Source organism: Mobula hypostoma, chromosome 1, assembly GCF_963921235.1.
Source record: "Mobula hypostoma chromosome 1, sMobHyp1.1, whole genome shotgun sequence".
Taxonomy (NCBI): Eukaryota; Metazoa; Chordata; class Chondrichthyes; order Myliobatiformes; family Myliobatidae; genus Mobula; species Mobula hypostoma.
The window spans coordinates 77,556,983-77,583,809 of record NC_086097.1 but is presented as its reverse complement, the minus strand read 5'-3'; the positions used below and the strand labels follow the sequence as shown (position 1 = coordinate 77,583,809).

General features: G+C 44.5%; 1 long non-coding RNA gene across 2 annotated transcripts in view; it reads left to right on the top strand.

The window, feature by feature from the left end:
* The window catches only part of LOC134357894 (uncharacterized), an 82,356-nt gene that overhangs the window by 34,227 nt on the left and 21,302 nt on the right, over nucleotides 1-26,827 (top strand). The window contains exon 1 of one of the 2 annotated variants that reach the window (XR_010020756.1): nucleotides 18,309-18,433. The exons of the other annotated variant lie outside the window; for it this stretch is intronic. This is a non-coding gene — a long non-coding RNA (uncharacterized LOC134357894). Of the gene's footprint in view, nucleotides 1-18,308; nucleotides 18,434-26,827 lie in introns of those variants that run through there. 2 annotated transcript variants of the gene reach the window in all.

Below are 26,827 nucleotides of genomic sequence, written 5' to 3'. Positions count from 1 at the left end.
AAGTTCCTAAAGTCAGATAAATAGTTTTTATAGCTTGGAAGAGGGCTGCTGGAATCTAGAATTACTGCTCTTTAAGTAACAGGGTTTACTTATTCTGAGTTTATCAAAGCCTATATCTGATCTTTGAAGCTATTTCAATTTGAAAATCAATCAATTTGGCACAAGTTATCATTTTATACAAATAATTCTGTGCGACGGTAGTGTAGTGGTTAGTGCGACACTATTACAAGTGTTGGAGTTCAGAGTTCATTTCCGTTGATGTCTATAATGAGTTTGTTTGTCCTACCCATGAATCGCGTGTACTTCCTCTGGGTGCGCCAGTTTTCTCTGACACTCCAAAGGGGTACGAGTTAGTAGGTTAATCGGTCATTGTAAATTGTTCTGTGATTAGGCTAAGTTATCTCAGTAAGTTGATGGGTGGGCCAGATGGGCCTGTTCTGTGCTGTATCTCTGAATTCAGTCGATCTCACTAATGCACTGAGGATGAATATTGTAGAACATATTGTAGATGGCGAGTAGATGTTGAGTGCTCTCATTTAATCCAAACACATAGAACTAAGATCTGAAGAAACCACAGAGCCCAAAGGCTACTTGGACTAGAAATTTGAACATGGCACATGTTTTTTTTCCCTGTGTCTAAATGCCTGAAAACCACTTACTTTTGCCATAGCAACGTCTTTACCTGCAAGTCACTTTGGGTGCACCTATTGTGATTTATACATCATTTGAGCTTGTAATGGCATCGTTCCTCAGGTAATTCTTCTGCTAGCTCAGTTGGAGTGTTGTCTGGAAAAGTAGATCGGCAGATGAAACATTGTTGAGTGGCCAATCGCATGTTCTCATTGAACTGTAGAAACAGTACAGCACAGGGCCTCTTGTAATGGGCATGACCCAGCTTAGTGCCGGGAACCAACCTTACCCTTGTCCTTTGTAATTACTTTCTCACATCAGCAGCTTTGCTCTGCCTACTCCATTTGAGCTGTCTATCCACATCCCCACAGCTCCCAAAAACTGCTAGCCAGTCACAATCTCTAGCCACCACCCCATCGGCAGAGTCTGGTGCCTGGGCACAGCCCACCCGTTATCTGATTTCTGCTCCATCCTTACCTCCCAGGCTCTGATCTTTGGGCATTTCTCCTTTGTTCCAATATATGGCAAACATTTACCCCCTCACCCCTGCCCCTTACACCCTTCCCTTGTCCCTGTTACTTAGCCACCTGTTATCTCTCATCCTGCCCTCAGTCTCAGGCTTTGATCTCTAGACAACCCACTACTCAGCCAGGCTCTGATCTCAGGATCCCTCTCCTATCCCTGTGCAGTGCAGGATCAGGACCCTGACTTTTGACTCTTTCTCCCTTTAGACCTGGCTTTGATTTTGGCTCATTATAATATCTGAAACAAGCAGGAAAATATCCCACCTAGGACTGGGGCATTGCTGAATCTTGCAGTGGAAGACACAATGAAATCAGCTTTCTTTGCAACAACACTCTATCATTCTTTGAATGGCACTGACCAACCACTACATGCTCCTGTCATTTCAAATCCTTCTATCAGACTTAATATTAATTACAACAATGATTAAACTGCTAAATTGATTCACTGGTTTGAAAGCATTCTGACACATCTTAAAGCCAAGATAAGTATAACATGTTATCTTTTTCTCTTGCCGGGTCTTTTTATGAGTTATGTCTCACTTATATTCTTGCTTTAATTTAAGCTGTTGGAAAATAATTCCAGCTTTGGCAATGGATCGACATCTAAATATATTTTGTCCCTCTGCAGATGCTACCTGGGCTGCTAAATGTCCCAAAGCATTTTATGTTTTTAATCCAGTTTTCTTCATGCCAACTTAATATTTCATTACACTATTGTGCAAAAGGTTAATAACATAAAACAATACAGCACTGGAACAGGCCATTCGGCCTATCAGGTCTGCACTAGACTAAACTAATCCCTTCTGCCTGTACTTCGTCCATATCTCTCCATTCTCTGCCTGTTGATGTAGCTGTCTTAAAACCTAAATGTGTGATTATATCTGCTTCCATCAACTCACCTGGCAGCCCGTTCTAGGTATGTATCCTGTGCAAAAAAAAGCAACTTGCCTCATCAATCTCCTTTAAACTTTCCTTCTCTCATCTTAAAACTACATCCTCTACTATTTGACATTGCCACCCTGGGGGAAAAAATCTGATTATATTTAACTGTCTTTTCTCCTTAATTTTATCCCTGTATCTAATTGAGTCAGGATATTGTTGTCTATGTGAAGAGACAAATGTATTTTAGGAAATTGTGATAGTTTGTCCTGAAGATCCTTTATTTTGATGAAGTCAGAGTTGATTCTTAGACCTGGGCGATTCTTAACCTAAAAGCAGCAAAGAATAAAATGTGTAGATTTCAATACATCAGAAATTCATTCTATGGTTTACATAAATTAAATGTTTGAGTTAAAAATAGGAAACCAAAAACTGTAAAGCTGAAATTAAAAACAAAGACTGTCAGAAATACTCGTTGGGTCAGGAAGTATTTGTCGAAAGAGAAAGGGGTCACATTTCAGGTTTGTGACCTTTCATCAGAGTTGGTCAGTACCGGCTTTGAAATATAAAATTGGAGTTGAGCTTAAATATCAGGGGTTAAAAATCTCCTACAATTATAAAATGACTAGAAGAAGAAAGTAAAATCTAGGGTTAATTACATTTTGAAACAATGAGTGGATTCCTGAAAGAACTCAAGCCTCCCACATGTCAGAAAGAAAAATGTCCACAGGGATCGTGACAAGTAATTTTCCACTACTTTCAGAGAGAGGTCTCCAACCGACACATAACAAAATCTAGCCTTTTTAATCTGGTCCATGTAATCACCTTTATATGTGCCTGGTCTTATGCTATGCTCAATCATGATGTACCAACAATAATTTGAACATCTTCTACAAATACCAATATTCTGTTTAATATTTGAATAATGCTATATGCCTTAAAATCAATTGAAAGATTGATGCCTATAAATAAAGCAACATTTCGAAATTCTGTGGTTAAGTTTGGTTGGTCAGCCATCCCGCAGCATGCCAGAGTTGTTTTGACTGATGCTCCACATGGATTTAAAGCTGCAGCCATGCCTGCTTGCAACCCACATGAAAGGAGGGAGAGGAAACTGACAGATGTCGGGGCCATGTGGCACTCCCTCTTTCCAGAAGTGATTGCAGCAGTTGTGGCTTCTGCCACTGGGTCCAGCAGTAAGATGTTTTCTGCTCCCCATGCCAACAAACACCCCCACCCTTGAAGCAGGAAACACAGGGAAGATCTTGTGAAAGAAAATGTTAATATTGGAAAGAGGATTGGGTCAAAAATGTGTGTGTAAAGTACTAAAAATCAGTCTGGATACATTGACACAAACATAGTTGAATCTGTATTTGGAAATATTGTAGCTCTGAACTCTTGGATAGGCAATCCATTCTAAATTCTTGAGGTGCTCCATAATCTAGGCTTCAACAACTTTGTACTTAAGAACAATGGTACATATTTTCTATTGTAAATGTTGCTTATTTCATATTTTAAAGTCATGACTAGGTGAGTTGACACCCATTTAAAATGGCTTCTAAATTTTCATTTGCTTTGCATTACTATTTGAAAACTAATTCACAGCAGCTGTTCCGTTCTTTTTTAAAAAATCCATCTCAATCACTTTTAATGCAACTGTGGCCTTATGCCCCACACAATAAGGCACATACAGATGTCAAGTATTCCAAAAACTTGAAAAATATGATGCCCAAATAATATATAGGTAGCTTCAGAAGTTGTATGTCATTGAAAGGTTATCAAATGAATCCACCTGTATCTCCAAAGGACAAACATACTCTCAAGACATAGCCATTTTACTTTGATTAACAGTCTCAGAAGAGAAAAACAGTAACCCACAACACCATGCCAAACCACAGCATCCAGAAAGTAATGATTAATGCATTCCCATTTGCTGATTCCCAAACAAGGCACCATTATCCAACTTCCCATGTAAAGGAAAACAAGTTATGATAAGTGTTTGGGAGACCAATTATTACATTAACAATTGCAGTTCCATTTAATATCTGCAAGCTTATGGATTGAGATCATCTCCTTTCCCAGAATATTTTTTTAGTTCTGGAAAAGCTGCAGAAGAATAGATAACGGCAATTAATATTTTTTCATATAATTTGAGGGACCATAATCTTTAAATGGTTCTTTCACTTTGATTCTTGTTTGTGGACAAACAATTATCTTAAGTTGATGAATAAAGCAAGGCTAGCTCCAGTATTTTGGGATTGTAGTAGAATGGAATGCCTATTTAATCTTCACCTTTACAAGACTTGGGCCTTGTAAGGGAACCAACATGGACCTGAATTTCCTCGATGACACAACTATTGTTGGCTGAATTGCATGTAACTCTGGCTTCGGCTAGCAGCTTAATATATGGGGTGATACTCCCCGTCCCGGCCAAACTTAAGAAATCTCGTTTGGGTGAATGCTGCACGATATGTCCCCTGTTACAAATCAGTACCCTGAAATAACAAACAGTACACAATATGCAATTAAATGATTAAGCTTTATAATTCTTACTTTGACTATATGATTAGTAAAGAAACAAAAGAAGAAAAACAGGACCCAATCTTATTAAACAGCCTGTTGCTCAATGTTGGAGCTCACTGATAAGCCGATCGTCCACCATCGACCTGCTCTGATCGTCGCTGCCCTTCAGACCCTCACTCCAAGTCCACCCTGTCCGGTGGTCTATCGACTCTCTCCATTCGCGTCTTCTCTCCTTATCTCTCCCCGGCAAAAGACCGCGAAAGCCTCTCTTCCAGCTCACAAGAAAGAACAACAGCATTCCAAACCGCGTTATCTCTAGTCATAACCCAAACATTGCTGCTGCAGAGAAACCATTACATTATCAGTGAAACCTTATGGCACGTTACACAGGAGTGAAACCCTACAGCGTGTTACACTCTCCCCCCACCAAATTTATTCATGTCCTCATGACATTGAGCAAATTCACCAACCCTTCCTGCAAAACACAAAGCACAATCCAGGTGTAAAAGGCAGTGACGTAGCTCCTCAACACAGTAGGGGTCACACTCTGTTCCCCTGGTGCTATGTAGGCTAACCTATCCGGTGGTCTCTTAATTCGCTGAGACCTCCGCACCCCATCATCTAACTCTTCAGGTTCCGACACTACTGGGGATACTTCCGGTCTACCTGGTGAGGCTTCCCCGATCTATCACTTGTGCCCACCGGAAACTCGCAGCCCTCTGTTCCATGATCAAACCCTGCTTCCTCCCCTGCAGAGTCCCGCTGCAACCAGGCTGCCCACAGAGAGCCCCCCCATACTTCACCTGTCTCAATCGGAGAAGGACCGGGAGTCTCTTCCTCAATCACTAGGGAGTTAGCGAAAGGCAGCATATACCATACATCCAGGTTCTCATCCTCCGAATCAGTATCCCTCTTGGGGGTGGGACCGGAGTAACCTTGCCTGTTGGCGGCCCGATAGTCGTCCCACATTTCCGCAGAGTCCTCTTACTAGGTGTAGGTTCCAAGTCGGGCTCTGGGTCTACCTGCACCTCTTGTCCCAGGGGCAACAGGTGGTTCCGATGGAGAATCTTGACAGGCCCATTCCCATCCTCTAGTTTCACCAGGAAAACTGGTAGGTTTGGCATCTGACTCTCCACCACATAGGGCATAGCCACCCAGCGGTCAGCGAACTTATGCTTTCCAAGTCACTCCAAGTTCCTTATGAGGACTCGGTCTCCAGGCAGGAGTTGGGAGAACCTCACCTTTTGATCGTACCTCCTCTTATTCCCTTGATTTTTCTGGGCAGTCGTGACCCCAGCTAATTCATAAGCCCTTTTCAACTCTCTTCTCATGTCAGACACATACTTCAGCTAAGTCTTTGGTGGTAAGTCACCCTTGTCAGTCCCAAAACAAAGGTCAATGGGCAAACTTGCCTCGCGTCCAAACATCAGATAATATGGCGTGTACCCAGTAGCTTCACTTTGTGTACAGTTGTAACTGTGAACCAGATGCCCAATATGTTGACTCCACCTGATCTCAAGGGTCCTGAGCATTTCTAGCAGGGTCTGATTAAACCCCTTTGGCTAGGATCACCCTGTGGGTGATTGGGCCTGGTCCTCGACTTCTCGACTCCAAGCATGCCCAGCAACTCACGGGTGAGTCTGCTTTCGAAATTCCACTCCTGATCACTATGTATTCGACTGGGAAGGCCATAATAAATGAAATACTTCTTCCATATGTGGGACCCATAGTAATGTGGAGCATATTAATGGACACTGGATACCCCACTAATTTTCTTACATTATGTTCATATTATTTATATTGCTTTGGTTTGTTAGTTTGCTCATTCACAATTTGATTAATGGTCAGTTGCACTAGCAATGGTAATATTTTAGGAGGTTAATTGATGGTTACAAGGGGCAAAGCTTATACAAGCACTTGGGGCAGCTGAGGGGTCCTGGGGACACGGGAGTGCACACGTGATGGAGTAGACTGAGATGGCCCGGCAGCATGAATGGTAAGCCGATGCGCTTGTGTTCCTGTATTTCTAGAAAGGAAAATAAAGACGTTTATTTTAAACTTCTGCACGCCTGGAAGTCCCTTCTGTGTCCAAGTGTGCAACACATAACACCTTTGCCTCCATAGACACCCTCTGGTCCTTGGTAGGAAAAGCCTGAGCATATCTGGTGTAGTGGTCCGTGATGTCTAAGACATTTGCCGTCTTGCTGGCATCGGGTTCTATTGACAGGAAATCCATACACACCAGGTCCAGAGGCTCTGCGCTCTGTGGGTGGGACAAGGGAGCTGCCTGTGTAGGCAGTGTCTTCCGCCGTATGCAGCGAATGCACGACTTACAGTATTCTTCGACCTCTGACTTCATTCAGGACCCGTAAAACCGGTCTCTGAGCAATCCATAGGTCTTTTCCACCCCCAAGTGTCCAGAATCATCATGAAGTAATTTCAACGCCATCCTCCGATACTTCTCAGGCAGAACCAGCTGGCAACGCCGGGGTAGGTCTGGGGGTGACGTGACCCGGTATAAGATCTGGTTCTTCAACTCCAACTGAGGCCATTCTTGTAGTAATGGAGGCATCGACGAGTGTTTCATCTTCTCCGCCTGATCCATGCCTTCCTTTTCAAGCACAGCCCAAATGGTGCCAATGCCCAGATCATCTCACTGAGTAGCTGCCACTTCCCCAGACCTCAATTCCGGCAGCTGATTTGTCTTCAGAGCAGTCAGGTTACAGTAAACTTGGGGAATAGTGTCATCAGAAGCCCCCAAGTGATCCACTGCCCGATCCTGCCTCTCCTTTCCCTCTGCCTTCACGGTGATGGCAAACTGACATATGGCCTTCACCCCCAGGGCAGGAACGATCTCCCGCTCCTCGTCCCTGTCCAGTCCCTCATGCACCCGTTGGGACAAAGCATCCTCATCAATGTTCCTGCTTCCTGGCTGGTACCTCAGACTAAAATCATAGGCAGACAACGCTGCCAACCATCGATGGCCTGTGGCGTCCAGTTTCGCTGAGGTCAGGATATAAGTTAGGGAGTTGTTGTCCGTCCTCACCTCAAACTTGGCCCTGTAGAGGTAGTCACTCAGCTTATCCACCACCGGCCATTTCAACGCCAGAAATTCCAACTTGTGAGTGGGATAATTTTTTTGGGAGGGGCGACAGACTCCGGCTGACAAACGCAACGGGCCTTAACCCAGAGCCCTGATCCTGATACAGGACGCCCCCTAAACCCTCTCCGCTGGCATCCGTGTGCAGTACATATGGTAATCGGGGGCCCGCAAAAGCCAGCACTGGCGCCTGGGTCAGCATTTCATTCAGTGACTGAAAGGCCTCCTCACATTTTGCATCCCACCTTGGTCCAAAGGGCTCCGACGGGATAAGACACTCTTCACCCTCCTGTCCTTTTGTCCCCCTCCCTTTCTTCCCCAAGGAGGGTAACTGCACAGAAGCTGATTCAAAGGGTGACTCACTTTCACGTAGCCTTTCACAAACCTCCAATAGTAACCACAGAACCCGAGGAATGAGCGCAGAGTGCTCATACGAAGGTAGAGCGTTCCTATGAAACACTTCGTAAGCCGAAATGTCGTAAAGCAAAGAAGCAATTACCATTTATTTATATGGGAAAATTTTGTGAGCGTTTGCAGACCCAAAAATAACCTACCAAATCATGCCAAATAACACATAAAACCTAAAATAACAGTAACATATAGTAAAAGCAGGAATGATATGATAAATATACAGCCTATATAAAGTAGAAATACTTTTCCACAATCATTACTGAACTGTTCTCCATAGCGAAAATCTCACGCAAGCGCCATCAGCAAAAAATCTCACACAAGCGCTGTTGGCAAGAACACTCTCTCCAGTAACCTTTAAGCTATGAAGCTGCCAAATCATACCAAATAACACGTAAAAATACACAGCCTATATAAAGTAGAAATAATGTATGTACAGTGTAGTATCACTTACGGGAATCGGGAAGACAGCGCAGAGCACACTGATGATGGTGTGTTAGACTTGTCGGAGTTTGAGTGGTGCAGTGGCCCCCACCCTCCAGGCCACTGAGCAATACATTGCCGCGAAGAATGCAGGGGTCCAGCGGTAGCCGGGAGGTACACAGTACATCTTTAAGAAAAAAGCTGAAACAAACATGCTAATTAATTAGGTGCCACCCATAATTGTCGGCCCAGATCAGTGCCGATTTCCGATTGCATCGTCTCTGATCTGGGCCAACAATTAGGTGTCGGCGGCACCTAATTAATTAGCATGTTTATTTCGGCTTTTTCCTTAAAGATGTGCTGTGTGCCTCCTGGCTACCTTTGCATTCTCCGTGAATCGGTATCTGTCCGTGGCCTGGGGGTTGGGGTGGTGGGACACTGGGGTGTCATTTCGTCGCCTATTTCCGTTAGAGCAGGCAGCTCATCTTCTTCTATCTCTGCCCGCCTCGATGTCGAAGGTCGAGGTTCGTTGTCTGCTGTGGCTGATGTGGAAGGCTTGCTTGACTGCTGAGCCTCGCGCATTTTTCTATCACACAGTTCTTTAATAAGGACTCAAACCATCCTGCAAATATCTCCTAAACCGACGTACCCCTTCAAAATTAAAGTTGTACTTTATCATTACTTATTCGGTTTCAATTGTTATCCTTTTCTTCTTCCAATTGCATCAGCTCTTCATCTGTCAGTTCTTGGTGGATGCCAAAACCTCTTCAACATCATGTTCATCAGCTTCCACAAGCCAAACTCATGTTGTCCTTACTTCGTTCACCATGATCAAAACGCTTAATTATGTCTAGTTTTACCGTAAGTGTAACACCCTTATGAGCTCTTTCAGGCTTTTCCGATACCATAGAACTCATCTTGCAAACGGCTGCTCACAGGCACGTGTTAAAGCAAAGCAGTTCCCAATCCAGGGGAGAGCGGCTGCTCGGGGCGCGCTGCCTTTTATCGCGCGCAGAATTTTTTTTTGTAACAGTGAAAACACCTTCTGAAAGCAAAAACAGGGTACTAATGTAGGTCTTTCGAAACAGTGAGGTTTCGTAAAGCGAACGTTCGAAAAGCGGGGGACACCTGGTACATGCTCAACATAGCTAACAGGCGTTTGGCAGAACTGACACTTGACCAGGGAAAGTTTAAATCCTTCAGCTTTCAGGCGGCTGAGCGCCTTCAGCAGCCTCACTTCATGTTCTTCCAAGGTGGATCCAAATACTATGAGGCCATCCAGATACTGTCATGGTCCGGTCCGTGAAGTCTGTATTCCAGTTCATGGTCTGGTACAATGACCCTTGCTCCAGGTTTTCCTGTCTACCCTATTTCTGTTCTTGCTGAGTTCTAATTGAGTCAGCTGATGCTAGTTGGGACTGGCTGCATAAATACCTTCAGAGACCAGGGCATGGCTGCTGGATTGTTCTTGTCCTTACTCCTTGTATCTCTTCCTCTGCTTTCTGTTTCCTCGCCTGAAGCCCTGCCTTGTCTTGCCGGTAACTCTCGCTTCACCTGAAGTTCTCGTCTCGCCTTGTTTTGCCAGAAGCCTTGCCTGTCTTGCTGGTAACTCTCGCCTCGTCTCGCCTGCAGTCTTGTGCTGGAGCCATCCTGTACCTAGCTCCCTTCCTGTCCCTTGCCTCTGTTGGGTAAGCCAGGCCGTCTTGCCGTCACCTGCAGTTGGTTCTGTCCCTTCCTGTCCCATGCCTCCGTCGGGTTGTGAACTGCACCCTGCCCCGGAGAAGCCTGCCTAACCCCAAGCCTGAAGACTCCAGCCTCGTGCCTCCTGACAAGCCTCACCTCTAGCCTCAAGCCTGAAGACTTCAGCCTCGTCCTGCCTGCCTGCCAAGCCTCATCCTTGCCTGGTTCTGGGGTCCAAGCTAGAGGCAAGACCCAGGTACTGGGTCCTTGTCCAGTCTCTGGCTTGGAGTCCAAACCTGGTCTCCTAGCTCTCTTGTCCAGTCCTGCTCCAGGTTCCTGGTTTTCCTGTCCATGTCCTTGCCATCAGTCTGAATCCTAGTCCTGCCCCTAGTACTTCAGTGTCTGTGTCTTGCACTTGGGTCCGTCCCAGCCACCACCGCCTTATGACAGATACACCAACACCTCAAGCAAATTCATATCCCCCACCGTCTTCTCCATGACCTGCTGGAAGGTTGCAGGGGCTCCCGATATGCCCTGGGGCATACTGGAAAGATCCCAGGGGATATATAAAAGCCATTTTCTCTTTGTCGGCCTCACTCATAGGGATCTGTTAGTAGCCACTGCTCAAGTCCAGCACACTGAACCACTTCACATCATCCAGGCAGGCCAGCGCATCTTCAATCCTCGGGATAGTACACTGGTTGGGGAGGGATGGTGTGCCTGTTCAGAGTCCTATAGTCCACACACATCTGTACCTTCCCATTCTTCTTTTGGGCCACTACTACTGGGGACACATAGGGGCTTCCGGATTCGGTAATGATCCCAGCTTCCTTCACAAATGCTGCCGAACATCCTCCACCTCTGCAGGGGCCAGCCACCAGGACCTTTCTCAGAACGAGGTGTCCTCAGTCACCCAGATAGTGTGACGCGTGCTTTTGGAACAACCCACATCAAACTCGTCAGTGGAAAAGACACCTTCCAGCTTCAACATCCTCTCTACCAACCTCCTCTTTCAACCCGCAGGAACCGGGGAGTCTCCGAAGTTGAATGACTCAGCGGTCAACTCTCCCCCCTTTTCCAATTGCTTCTCCACGACGTGTTTCACAGGGGCACTAGACATTACCATCACCGGGAACAAATGCGCCGGGGCATCCCCCGCTTGAAGGTGACCTCCCTCTTCGTAGTGTTCCTGACAATCACTGCCATCCTGTGTTCCTGTACAACCGAGGGCTTCTGCAATTCTGGCCTCACCAGTACCCCAGCAGGAAATCCCGACTCCCCCTCGTGGTTTTCCAGAGTGTCCACTAAGAGGACTTTGTCCTCAGGCACTCCGGGAAATTTGGGGGTCCCCATCACTCTCGCTACTTCCCCGGGCCGTATCACCATTGGCTTCGACTGGGTGAACCACACAGTCCCTCGTCTAAATTCAGTATCCAGCCCAATGCTGCCACGTGCTTCCTCAAAAGCAGCTCAAATCCCCGGGTGCACGGACAATGTTCCCAGAAAGCTCTCACCAGCCTTCTCCTTGCAAGGCCCCCATGAGCCTCCTCACGAGAGGGGTGTTGGTCCCCACCAGAATTGAAATGCCGCCCCTCCTCAACAGGGTCCGGACAAACCAGCATCACTGTATCAAAGACCTCAGACACTCCCACATCGGTCTCCGAGAACTCCAACTTCACTGACAAATAACTGTCATATGGATAATCACTAGCACTAAGCCCCCAGATCTCCAATGCCCTGAATGGTGTCAGTGGTAAATGCATCAGATACTGGTTGTAAAACGAACGGTACAACAACGTGACCTGCGACCCGGTGTCGAACATGACTTTAGCATAAATGCCTTCTATTCATAGCGACACACTGGAGCGTGGACCCACTAAGCCTTCAGGAATAGGGCCTTTTTGCTTTCGGGGGTTCCTTGGTAATTGTCGGGAACACAGAGACACCAGACCGTTCCCTCACTGGGTCTCCTCTAGGTTTTCCCAGCGACTCTCCTTGCTGAGGTACCCAGGGGCTCGCTCTCTTTCTGACGTGACACCTGCTGCCAGCAGCCCTCCGCATTGTCCGTCCCCTTGGGGTATGCGCCCACACCCCCCCATCAGCTCCATCATATTGGGGGGGGTCACACCTGCTGATAACAGCTGACATACCTCCATTCTCAACTCTGCCACAACCTCCTCTACCACTCCCTGGGGTAGGCTATCTGTGGTCACTTCACCGCCGGGGACTGCTCCCGAGGACTGTACCCTGCTGACTGAGTCCTCTTGCGCCTCCGATGTGGTTCTCCTCTTCCCGTACCTCTCTGATCAGCTCAACAAAAGATGGAGGGGGGCACATCTTACGAGACTGTCGGAGACCCCAAGCAATCAGGTCCTGGGACTGGGCGCCCCTGGCTATCTGGTCCATTCTTAACTGATCCACCTCAGCCGCCTGAATGACCCCTCTGTGCCACAAGCAATTTAGCCGCCTCTCTAGCAGAAAAATAAAAGCAGAAAGTTTCCCCCCCTTCTCCTGACACATGTTCTGAAACCCCACCAGGAGCTCCATTGGGATTCCTGTTGTGCTAAAAGAGCTTTCCAGTGCTTCCAGGTAATCACTCACGGTTGCTAGGGGATACCGCAGCCTGACGGCTCTCACAACGTCAGCGGCCCGCCCATTCAAACCTTCAATCAATCTCTGTCACTTTTCATCATCAGAGCACTGTCACTCATCTAACAACTGGGAGGTCCGCTCCACCCAAGTCTCATACTCCTCCTCCCCTTTAGGGGTGGGTGTTATTCCAGAGAATAGGCAGAGCCTGCCATAGCTGGGACTTTGAATCTGATTTTTCCATTTATTCACCAGAGAAGTAAAGGCGGATACTAACTCAGAATTCTCACTCTTCACCAGGGGACGTGGACTAATTAGACATTCCAAATCTAACCACTCTTTCCCCTCACTCCTCAGAAATGAGAGAACCCTGTCTTTGAAATCTCCACCCCCAGCTACCACTACCTCAGCACCGGCCTGCATTAGAACGAGAGCTGCGCGAGCCATTTTATCAAACTTCCGCCCACAATCACAACTTCAACGGCACTTAACAGGTGAATTAACAATTCATCCAGAGTACAAATATCTGCCCCACTGGTTCATTGCTCAGGGTAATCACACAGCATCCAACGGAATCAATCCTGGACGAGCCCCCACAATTGTAGCTTTCGCTTCAGCTAGTGGCTTAATATAGGGGGTGATAGCTCCCGTCCCGGCCAAACTGAAGAAACCTAGTTTGAGTGGATGCTGTGCGATGTGTCCTCTGTTACAAATCAGTACCCTGAAATAACAAACAGTACACAATATGCAATTAAATGGTTAAGCTTTATAACTCTTACTTTGACTATATGGTTAGTAAAGAAACAGAAAAAAAGAAATAAAGGACCCAATATTATTAAACAGTCTGTTGCACAATGTTGGAGCCTACTGATAAGTTAATTGTCCACCATCGACCTCTTCAGAATGTCGCTGCCCTTCGGACCCTTGCTCCAAGTCCACCCTGTCTAGTGGTCTACCAACTCTCTCCATTCGCATCTTCTCTCCTCATCTCTCCATGGCAAATGACCACGAAAATCTCTCTTCCAGCTCACAAGAAAGAACAACAGCATTCCAAACCCACGTTATCTCTAGTCGTAACCCAGACATTGCTGCTGCAGAGAAACCATTACATTATCAGTGAATCCTTACAGCATGTTACACAGCAGTGAAACCCTACAGCATGTTACATACAGATGGTGATAAAAAGGCATACAGGAGCGGGATATATCAGCTAGTTGAGTGGTGTCGCAGCAACAACCTTACCCTCAACGTCAGTAAGATCAAAGAACTGATTGTGGACTTCAAAAAGGGTAAGATGAGGGAACACACAGCAGTCCTCATAGAGGGATCAGAAATGGAAAGAGTGAGAAATGTCAACTTTCTGGGTGTCAACATCACTGAGTATTCTGGGCCCAGCGTATCAATGCAGCTACAAAGAAGGCATGACAGTGGCTAGATTAGGAATTCGAGGCGATTTATTATATTGCCAAAGACACCCACAATTTCTACAGGTGTACCATGGAGAGCATTCTAACTGGCTGTATCACTGTCTGGTATGGGAGTGTGCGCTACTGCACAGGATCGAAATAAGCTGCAGAGAGTCAAAACCTTAGTCAGCTCCATCATGGGTACTAGCCTCTATAGTATCCAGGACATCTACAAGGAGCGATGCCTCAAAAAGGCAACATCCATTATCAAGGACCCCCAGATGTATATATACTTACAGTGATTTACACTTCTTTATCAGTTAAAATGCATTGCAATGTACTGCTGCCACAAAGACAACAAATTTCATGAAATATGCCTGTGATATTAAACCTGATTCTGATTCTGAACGCCATTTATGTTGTCCTGCAGTTAGCATTTGATAGTCCCTCAGAAACACTTGTAGCTAAAGTTGAAGCCCATGGAGTTGAAGGGAAGTTATTTTCCTGGGTCAAGAGGCAAAGAGAGGGGTTATAGGAAGGTAAACAGGAATTCTGCAGATGCTAGAAATTCAAGCAACACACATCAAAGTTGCTGGTGAACGCAGCAGGCCAGGCAGCATCTGTAGGAAGAGGTGCAGTCGACGTTTCAGGCTGAGACCCTTCGTCAGGACTAACTGAAGGAAGAGTGAGTAAGGGATTTGAAAGTTGGAGGGGGAGGGGGAGATCCAAAATGATAGGAGAAGACAGGAGGGGGAGGGATAGAGCCAAGAGCTGGACAGGTGATAGGCAAAAGGGGATACGAGAGGATCATGGGACAGGAGGTCCGGGAAGAAAGACGGGGTGGGGGGGGGGGACACCCAGAGGATGGGCAAGAGGTATATTCAGAGGGACAGAGGGAGAAAAAGGAGAGTGAGAGAAAGAATGTGTGCATAAAAATAAGTAACAGATGGGGTACGAGGGGGAGGTGGGGCCTTAGCGGAAGTTAGAGAAGTCGATGTTCATACCATCAGGTTGGAGGCTACCCAGACGGAATATAAGGTGTTGTTCCTCCAACCTGAGTGTGGCTTTATCTTTACAGTAGAGGAGGCCGTGGATAGACATGTCAGAATGGGAATGGGATGTGGAATTAAAATGTGTGGCCACTGGGAGATCCTGCTTTCTCTGGCGGACAGAGTGTAGATGTTCAGCAAAGTGGTCTCCCAGTCTGCGTCGGGTCTCGCCAATATATAAAAGGCCACATCGGGAGCACCGGACGCAGTTTATCACCCCAGTCGACTCACAGGTGAAGTGTTGCCTCACCTGGAAGGACTCCCCACTGATCTCCCTCCTGGCACTTATCCGAGTAAGCGGAACAAGTGCTACACATGCCCTTACACTTCCTCCCTTACCACCGTTCAGGGCCCCAAACAACCCGCCACCCCACTAGGAATAGGGTTCCCCTGGTCCTCACCTACCACCCCACCAGCCTCCGGGTCCAACATATTATTCTCCGTAACTTCCGCCACCTCCAACGGGATCCCACCACTAAGCACATCTTTCCCTCCCCACCTCTCTCTGCATTCCGCAGGAATCGCTCCCTACGCAACTCCCTTGTCCATTCGTCCCCCCCATCCCTCCCCACTGATCTCCCTCCTGGCACTTATCCGTGTAAGCGGAACAAGTGCTACACATGCCCTTACACTTCCTCCCTTACCACCATTCAGGGCCCCAAACAGTCCTTCCAGGTGAGGCAACACTTCACCTGTGAGTCGACTAACTGCGTCCGGTGCTCCCGATGTGGCCTTTTATATATTGGCGAGACCCGACGCAGACTGGGAGACCGCTTTGCTGAACATCTACGCTCTGTCCGCCAGAGAAAGCAGGATCTCCCAGTGGCCACACATTTTAATTCCACATCCCATTCCCATTCTGACATGTCTATCTACGGCCTCCTCTACTGTAAAGATGAAGCCACACTCAGGTTGGAGGAACAACACCTTATATTCCATCTGGGTAGCCTCCAACCTGATGGTATGAACACTGACTTCTCTAACTTCCGCTAAGGCACCACCTCCCCCTCGTACCCCACCTGTTACTTATTTTTATGCACACATTCTTTCTCTCACTCTCCTTTTTCTTCCTCTGTCCCTCTGAATATACCTCTTGCCCATCCTCTGGGTCACCCCCCCTCCTTGTCTTTCTTCCCGGACCTCCTGTCCCATGATCCTCTCATATCCCCTTTTGCCTATCACTTGTCCAGCTCTTGGCTCGATCCCTCCCCCTCCTGTCTTCTCCTATCATTTTGGATCTCCCCCTCCCCCTCCAACTTTCAAATCCTTTACTCACTCTTCCTTCAGTTAGTCCTGACGAAGGGTCTCAGCCTGAAACGTCGACTGCACCTCTTCCTACAGATGCTGCCTGGCCTGCTGCATTCACCAGCAACTTTGATGGTTATAGGAAGGTACCCAATTGGCAGGATGTAACACATGCTGCCCTGCAAGAATTTGTATTTGCATCACAAGTGTTCACATTTTATACATTCCTTTTGGATGAAGGGGCTGGAAGTCACATATCAAATTTCACCAATGACATAAATATTGGTAATAGTGTAAGCAGTGTAGAAGAGATCACTACATAACAAAAATATGATATAGATTAATGTGATGTAAAATGGATTTCTGTGCTAGTTTGGTTAGAGTCATCCATTTCAAACCTGGATGGAAGGGTATGTTCTTCAGAGCAACATGTTAGAAGCACTGGAGGTCCATAAAGAGTGGATCCAGGAACATTAAAATGACATAGAAGCACAGAAAACAATCAAGTTTTAACAGAATGTCAGTCCTTAAATCTGGAGGACTAAAGTGTGAGAGGTTAAGTCGCTATTGCAACACCAAGTTCTCATTGGGTGCAAACTTTTGAGCACTCTAAGCAGTTTTGGCAACATACCACAAGAGAGATATATCAACCAATGGGAAAGTTACTTCATGTGATCAGTTAGCTGCAGAATGCAAGAGACATCATACAACACCAGAGGTTAGTCAGACCATGATAGAACTAAATGTCTAGCAAAATCCATGGATCCAGGTGCAATTTCTGGGATCTTTGCCAGACAATTCCTCTGGAAGCTGCCCATTATGACTCTATAAATTGGCTTAGCACACTTAAGGAGCCATGTGTTTTGCACCTGATTCTATTTTTCATCTTCCTGTGCTCAGTTATCCAGTTAAGGGGGAGCATCACGTGCAGCTGCAGCCAGACTTCCAAGTTATTTATTTAGTGATAGAGTGTGGAGTAGGCCCTTCCAACTCTTTGAACTATGCCGCCCAGCAACTGGCAAACCCAGTTAAACCTAAACTGATCACAGGACAATTTACAATGCCAGTTAACTTACCCAGACTGAGGGAGGAAACTGAAGGACTCGGAGAAAACCCACACATTCCACAAGGAGGACATACAGAGACTCCTTACAATTCTGACTCCGAACTAAGGTGCAGAACACAGATTGTCTATGCTATAGTATATGAGACATCACTATCATCAACTTTTATACCACAAAAACATGCTCCTGAGACATGATATGCTTGACGAATTGCTCAAAATGCACTACATGCATCAAGATGACACTTATTACAAAGTTTCAATTGTGGTTAGAATTACTACAGCTGTCATGGTTTACAATACTTCTCTGTGAAGATCAATTCCATGAAAAGGGACACAGTTATTTTTGACATTTATTTAAAGACCATAAGCACTACTGGCAGGAACTGAAATTACTTCTCAATTCCAACTATCTTTGAGAAGTTTGCGGTGTGCAATTTTATGAGATGATGCATCCCAAGCTGTTGAATCAGTCATTTCAAGGGTTTGACCCAATGGGTGAGATATTTCTGTGGCAGTATGGTTTTTAAATTGAAGGGCTACTAGAAAACAACGGTGTCCTCATGTAGTGCTGCCCTTTTTAATCCGCCTGTAATGGAAGGTGCTGCCATTTTACCAGCTGCTTCAAAGCATTTTGAATATTCTCAGTATAATGGTGGTGGAAAGGGTGAGTGTTTTAAGATAGAAAACCAGAAATCAATCAGGATGATTTTTGCTGGACAGCTTTAATTTGCTTTTTAAATGTTGCTGGAGCCATACTCATCATGCTTCTCACTTATGCCCTCTAGATGGAGGACAGGATTTGGAGAACCATCCAGATGCAGGGTTTTGACACGAAAAGTCAACAATTCCTTTTCTCTCACAAATGCTGTTTGTTCCGCTGAGATTTTCTAACAGATTGCTTTGGGTTCAAGGTAACTGGGCCTAGGATAGCACCGTAATAAGCTCCCATTGCAATGGTTTGTGCTATAAGACTGTAAGACCATGGGAGCAGAATTAGGCTTTTCAGCCCTCTGAGTCTGCTCCGCCATTCCATAATGACTGATTTATTATCTCTCAAAACCCCACTTTTCCTGACTCCCCCACCCCATAACCTTTGACATCCTTACCAATCAAGAACCTATTAACATCCACTTTAAATGTAACCAATGTCTTGGCCTCACAGCAGTCTTTGGCAATAAACTCCACAAATTCACCAGCCTCTGGCTAAAGAAGTTCTTCCCCATCTCTGTTCTAAAGGGATGTCCTTCTGTTCTGGGGCTGAGCTCCCTGGTCTAAACTCCCCCACTATAGAAAATATCCATTCCATGTTCACTCTGTCTAGACCATTCAATGTTCAATAGGTTTTAATGAGATTCCCTCTCATTCTCCTAAAATCCAGCGAGTACAGGCCCAGAGCTATCAAACACGCGTTATATGTTAACCCTTTCATTCCAGGTCAACCTCTGGCCCCTCTCCAATGCCAGCACATCCTCTCTTTGATAAGGGGCTCAAAACTGCTCAAATACTCAAAAGGGTGGTACGAACACTGCATTGTAAACCTTAGTATTATATCCTTTCTTTTAGTTCTCTTGAATGAAGCGAACGTTGTATTTGCTTTCCTTACATTCGCTCAACCTGCATTAACCTTTATGGTATCCTGTATGAGAACTGATACATCTAATTCTAGCTTCTCTCTCATAATATCATATAATATGTGAATTCTTTCATATTATGATCACTGTGTCCTCAGGGTTCCTTTACCTAAAACTCACTAATCAAATCTGGTTCAATACACAACACCCAGTCCAGAATTGCCTTTTCTCTATTGGGATCAACCACAAGATGCTCTAAAAGCCATTTTGTAGGCATTCTACAAGTTTCTTCACTTGGGATCCAGCACCAATCTAATTTTCCCATTCTACCACTATATTGAAATCCCCAATAACTAATGCAACATTGCTCTTTTAGCATGCATTTTCTATTTCCTATTGTAAGTTGTACCCCATATCCTGGCTACTGCTCAGAGGCCATAGGATTATTTAACTTCCAGTTTCTTAACTCTACCCACAAAGATTCTACATTTTCCAATCCCATGTCACTTCTTTCTAAGAATTTGAATTCACTTTTTACCATCAGAGCCACCTAACCCCTCAGCCTACCTGCCTGTCCTTTCGATATAATGTGTGTATTGTTAAGCTCCCAATTATGATCTTTCAGCCACGACTCAGTGATGCCCACTATGTCTTACCTGTCAACTTCTAACTGCGCTACAAGATCATCTGCCTTATTCCATATACAGCGTGCATTCAAATATAACATCCTCAGTCCTATATTCATCATCCTTTTCAATTTTGCCCCCATGTTATTGGAAGTTAAATTCTTACCACTTTCTGAACATTCTGTCTTTTTTATTTATTCTGGAGCCTTTTGCAATCTCTCTTCTGCACTCCTTCCATTTTACTCCTTCTTCACTTAACCAAACTATTGATCTGTTGAACCTACTATTTAGTTTAAAGACACACTTCGATATCCCACTAACAGTAATTTTACCATATCAGCTGCCTATCTTTCCTCACAGTCTAACTACACACTAATTCTACATGTATACCAACTGCTCCATTCTCTGTCTGATCAGTCCAACTCCCATTCCTCTGCCAACTTAGTTTAAACCCTCCCCTACAGCACTAGCAAACCTGCCCACAAGGATATTGATCACACTGAAGTGCAGGTGTATACCATCTTTCTGTACAGGACATACTTTCTCCTGAAGAGATCCCAGTGATCCAGAAATAGTTTGCTATGTTCACTCTTCAGGACCTCATGCCTTTTCCTACCTATATCATTGGTACCAATATGTACCATGATTTCTGGCTGTTCACCTTCCCCCTTTAGAATACTGTAGATGCAATCCCTGACTCTGGCATCTGTGAGACAACACAGCATCCAGTTATCTCTTTCACATCCACAGAATCTCCTGTCTGCTCCTCTAACGATTGAATTTATTCATCACTGCCCCCACTTTCTTCCCCCTTCCCTTCTGAGCAACAGAGACAGACCCTTTGATGTTTTTTCTGGCAAAAATGTAACATGATTAGAAACCAAACCCAGACTAGGCATTACTGTTGAGTCAAACTTGATAATTCTATCGGTGGTAGAGAGTAGAGTGAGTTGAATTGATTTATTTTACTTGTAGACATGACATATCTGGGCAGATATTGTATTTCTGGATGGGAGGCAATGCTGTAACTGTACTAGAACAACTTGGCTTGAAGTACAACTAGTTTTAGAGACTCCAGAAGCTCCCGTAGTCTTTAGTATATTTGGTCATCTTCCTCATCTTGACATCACACAGAGTATATGCGTATGGATGAGGTCAAGTATATTTACTCCTAGTTTTGGTTCTCTGGCCATCTGACACAGACCCAAACAGAAGTTACATCCAGGATTCTGAAAGCTTAATCCCTGTTGGTATTCCCGGACCATATTTGGTGATTCCTCTTCATGAACTTGTCCTAATTTCTTTTCAATGTTACAATTGTATTTTCTTCCACCACTTCCTCTGGAAGTTCACTCCATATAACCACCACCCTCTGTATGAAAAACCTTTTTATTGGATCACCTTTAAATTTCTCCCCCTCATTTTAAACCTTTAGTTTAGACTTCTACACCTTAGGACAAACATTCTCACAATCTACCAAATTCTGCTGTCATGATTTTCATAAGGTCATCCTTCAATCTCTTACATTCCATTGAGAATAAATGCAGCCTAAACAATTTCTCCTTAAATCTATAGATCTCTATCCTATGCAACATCTTGATGAATCTCTTCTGTACTCTTTCTACCGCTATTGTATCCTTCCTGTACAAAACACTCCAAGTGCAACCTAACTAATATTTAGTCCAACTGCAACATGACATGATAACTCTTGTACTCAGTGCATTGGCTTATGCAGGCAAGCATGCTGAATGCTTGCTCACCCATCTATGTCACCATTTTCAGAAAACGATGAACCAGTATGCCAATTTCCCTTGATATATCAACACATCAAGGGAAATTGGCACACAGGTTCATAGCATGGTTACATTCATACAGGTTTTGCTGGCAAGAATGTAACCAAACAGTTCAGCTGTGTATCTTGGGAGGAGGGAGAAAGGAATGCCATGATGATAGACTCAATGATTAAAGGAGCAGACAGGAGATGATGTGAATGTCACAGACGACAAGGTAACAACTTCAGTTTCAGAAACCTGCAATTCCCACAATATGTTAATATCTGCTGTCCTAAAGTGCATTACCTCACATTTATCTGCTTAAATTCCATTTGCCCAAATTTCCAACATATTCCAAGTGAATTATCATGAACTACATGCAGTTCTCTTAACAATGAAGATGAACTAATAGCAAATAAAATAAATTGGCTCTATCTCATAATCATTTCAATGACATGGCTGTGAAGTGACAGTTTCAGGATGGTTAACTTTTAGAAGGAGACAAATAGGAGGTGAAGGATCCCTAGTATTAAAGAATGGGATAAAAGCGGTTGAGACCAAGGACCTTGGCTCTTGAAATTATGCTGCAGAATTGGACAGATAAATTGATTGGTAGCTTAATTGACCACTGTAAATTGCCTCTAGTTCTAATGGGTGGGGAGTTGATGGATGTGAGCAAAAATAGATCACAGAAGAATCATTGGCGAGGAGTGAGTGGAAATGAGACTGAAGGGATTTCTCTGAAAGTTAGCAAATCCTTCTTAGGCTTAATGACTTCTTTCATTGATGAAAGGAAGGTATGGGAAATTATCTTCGTTCTGAAACATCAAATTAGTAGTCAAGTTTTTGGTCATCATGTATTTAGGATTTGAATTCTTAAGAAAGGCAAGAAATCACTTGTGGAAAATAATATAAACCCCCTAATGTGTGAAACAGAATGTAAGTGGAGAAATAAAGGAGCTTGTTGATAAAGATACAGCAATATCAAGAAGCACATTTAAAATGCACCAAGACCTAAATAAAATCATGTGGGCAAATGTAACCAAGTGCAAAGGTTTATAACGTGCTTTCAGAACAGTTCCTAAGAAAAACGTGTCCTGGAAACAACCAGAGAGCAAGTTACACTGGATTTGGTATTGTGAAGTAATACAAGAAAATTAATGTCCTCATTGCCACAGCACTTCTGTGTAGCAGGCTTTGTGTGATGGAACTTTACTCTCATTTAGGTGAGAGAGAAATGGGTCTCAGACTAATATTTTAAAATTAAATACAGGGAGTTATAAGGGAATGAAAGATAAAATGACTGACAAATTAGGTTAAAGTATTAATCAGTTGAGATGCATTAGCAGGCAATACAGCTGTTCATTCAAAATACACAGAATAAATACATTCCAGTGTGAAAAATTAAATCCAGAGACAGAACTGACCATTCATAGTTAACTGAAACTGTTACGGGTAGCATCAGAACATGTTTATAATTGCCCAAAGATGCAGCAGGTTAGGAAATTGTTTAAAACAGCAATGGATTACTGCAAATTTAAGAAAATGAACAAATCATTCAGTAAATGAATCTAGAGAATTAATAATGGAAAGAAAAAGAGATGACAAATGAGCAAAACAGATGTAATGCCCTGGTTCATATTTTTACTGTTATGCTGTATGTATTTCATTTTGGCAGTTCTGTAAGAGCAGTCTGTTCTGTTTTCATGCTTGTTTGGGTTACTGTTGAAGATAAGAGATAGGAGAAATGTGTGCCACTCACTAGGATGGGCGAACTGAAGGAGAGGTTTCTCTGGTGAGAGACACTAAGGTTGGACTTGGGACTTTTGTTCAAGAGGAGATGAAGAGAGAAGACGCTGGGGAGAACCGGTTGTAGCCTACGATCCAGTGGGAGACCCGTTGATTCAAGATGGATTGTGAGTGACATTTAGAAGGTGCTGTAAGCTTTCACGTTGACCGAGGGCCCAGCGCATGAGTGACAGCGAAGTTCAAGACGAGGTCCAACTTGTGCACATTTGATTGTTTAATTAGAATGGGCCCTTTTCTTTTTGTTATTCTTTACTAATCCTTTAGCTAAGGTTCATAAGTATAATTCCTTTAATCGTATGCAGTGTACTGTCTGTTGTTTCGCAGTATTAAATTGTAACAAGGTAGCAAATGACACCGCATTCACACAAACCCGGGTTTGGGGTAGGCTCGAGCGCGTCTCAATCTCACGAGTTTGGCGAGGCCAGAGTTTGTCTTCCCTGAACTTATGCAGCGGAGGAAACCAGAGGGTTTCATTCTGGGAGTATTGTCCGGGATCGATTTCATTGGATGCTGTGTGAATGCCCTGAGCACTGATCCAGTGGGTTGTGTGTTTAAGTCTGTTTTAAACTATTGTTCTGTAAATGATTGCGATACGTGGTTATGAATGCTGCAGGTGGTGGCGGGCAAAGACTTTGTTCTAGTTCAGACTGGCACTGACATAATGGCCTGGTACTCTGGGGGCTCCGGGAGAGGGGGCTGTGGGCTGTCCATACTTTCCGGGAGGAGGGGAGTGAAGGCGAGTGTGAAAATTGGAAGCCGAGCTTCCTGTAGCTGGGGCCAGAGACTTTAAAGACAAGTTACTCTCATATCTGCGGAGCGAGGGGAAGGAGTGGTCTGATGTAGCAGGTCTAATGAGTCCTCCAGTAAAGCTTGAGCATTCTCAGTTGGTAGCAGCCCTTGCCTCCCTGGCAAATAAATAGTAAAATGCCCAGTTTTAGTCCCAGCTATTGTAGGCTCAGCCTGTTCTTAGGAATGAAACCCACCCAAAAGGGGAAGAGCAGGATGGGGAATTGGGGGTGTGGTATATGCCCCCTTTTGCTAACTCTCCATTAATTGAGGAAGTAATTCCCAAGCCTTCTCATGCTGAGACAGGTGAAATCGGGGGGACTATCTGTGCGCAGGCAGGCTTGAAGCTGGACCACGAAGGGGGCTGGGCTCTTAAGTAACTGGGAATGAAGCTGAGCTCAGCCCCATGGCTGAGGGACCTGAGTTGCCGGAAGGCACGAGCAATAGACAGGGGGGAGACCTCGCCATGTGGATCAGAAGTATCCCAAGGAATGTCTGAAACTGAAGACGTAGATGATGGGATATGGAGGATTCAAAGAGTCAGCAGACCCCCTATGTAACACTGGGGGAACAGAAGACTGTGACTATCCCCCAGTGAGATATGTCACTACTATTTACAAATGGATTGGACGTTCTGACATCACAAACTTCCTTTGAAAACAGTGTTATTAATGACACTATGGACAAATTATTTCAAAGTCATGAGGACATGGCTATTTTGGTGGGGGAAGAGTGTAATCCCTGGTTCATATTTTTACTGTTACGCTGAATGTATTTCATTTTGGCAGTTCTGTAAGAGCAGCCTGTTCTGTTTTCATGCTTGTTTGGGTTACTGTTGAAGATGAGAGATGGGAGAAATGTGTGCCATCCATTTAGGAGGGTCGGATTAAGGGGAGGCTTCTCGGGTGAGAGGCACTAAGGTTGGGCTTGAAGCTTTTGTTCAAGAGGAGATGAAGAGAGGAGACGTTGGGGAAAACTGGTCGTAGCGTAAGATCCAGTGGGAGATCCGTTTGCTCGAGATGGCTGGTGAGTGACGTTCAGAAGGTGGTGTGGTCTTTCATGTTGACCGAGGGCCCAGTGAGTGAGTGACAGAGAAGTTCAAGATGACTCCAACTTGTGCGCGTTTGACTGTTTAATTAGAATGGGCCCTTTTCTTTTTGTTATTCTTTACTAACCTTTTAGTTGGGGTTTATAAATATAATTCCTTTAATCGTATGCAATGTACTGTCTGTTATTTTGCAGCATTAAGTTGTAACAGGGTAGCAAATGACACAGCATCCACACAAACCGGGGTTTAAGGTGGGATTGAGTGTGCCTCAATTTCACAAGTTTGGCGGGGCCAGTGGTTGTCGTCTCTAAATTTACATAGCCAAGGAAACCAGGGTATTTCACAAATATTTTGCATTAATCTTCACTTGAAAGTGTAAGAAACATCCCAGAAATAGCTGGAAATCCAGAATTGGGATCGAGAGGAGATTTGATAGAAGTATGTAAAATAATGAGGAGGTATTGATAGATAAATGCAAGCATGCTTTTTCCACTGAGGTAGTGCGGGACTACAACCAGAGGTCATGGGTTAAGGGTGAAAGGTGAAAAATTTAAGTGGAACATGAGGGGAAACTTCTTCACTCAGACGGTCATAAGAATATGAAATGAGCTGCCAGCACAATGCTTGATTTCAATGTTTAAGAGAAGTCTAGATAAGTACATGGATAGTAGGGATACGGAGGGCTATGGTCCTGATGCAGGATGGGAGTAGGCAATTTAAATGTTTTCAGCATGGGCTAGATGGGTTGAAAAGCCTGTTTCTGTGCTGTATTTCTCTATGACTCTAACTGAAAGGGAGTGAGAGGAACACGGGGGAATTACCATCACCAGGGGAGTGGTGCAAAGTAAATTGTACTTAGAAAGGCAGACTTATCATGCTGTAGGTTGAGAAGTCTGGAGTCAGATAGTTAACCTTTTTCTAAATCACAGGTGACATCTATTGAAAGGTGACTTGATCAAAATGTATACAATACTGAGAGGTCTTGACTGGGTGGATATAGAGAGGTTTTACCAATAAGAAGTACTCATTCAGGGTTTTGGTTGTATCCCATTGCTTCTCAACTGGAATATCCCCTGGACCCTGAAGGGATCTGCTCTCTGTCTATTTACCCCTTTGTTTTTCATATATAGTATTTAAAAAATTATTTGGGACTATCTTCAATCCCATTTGCCAATCATGTAATAATATTTTTTTTATATTCTCACTCCTACATCCCCCATATATCTCATATGGATATGAAAGGTCTTATCAAGGAAAGGTGGGAAGCACATGTCAGGTATAAAAAGTTACTATCTAATGAATCATTTGAGGTTAATTGGGATAGAAGAGATTTAAGAAATTAGGAGGTCAGAAAGGTGCCATGAAATTGTATTAAGAAGAATTCTATAACCTTTCATAAAGAAAGTACATTTGAAACAAGATGGTAGGTGAGGGAGGAATGGATTGTCTCAGGACCAGAGTGATAATCTATGCAAAGAGCCAGAGGATATGAGCAAGATTCAAAATGATTACTAGTCATCGGTATTCACAAAGCAGAAGGATATGGAGGCTGGAAAGTTAAGGGAGGGGTGTGCTGATAGGCTGGAGCTTATTTGTGTCAGGAAGGTGGATGCATGATTAACATTGTTGCTTATTATGGCCTGAGGGGTCCATCCCAGAATGCTGAGGAAATCAAGGGAGGAGATTGTTGGAG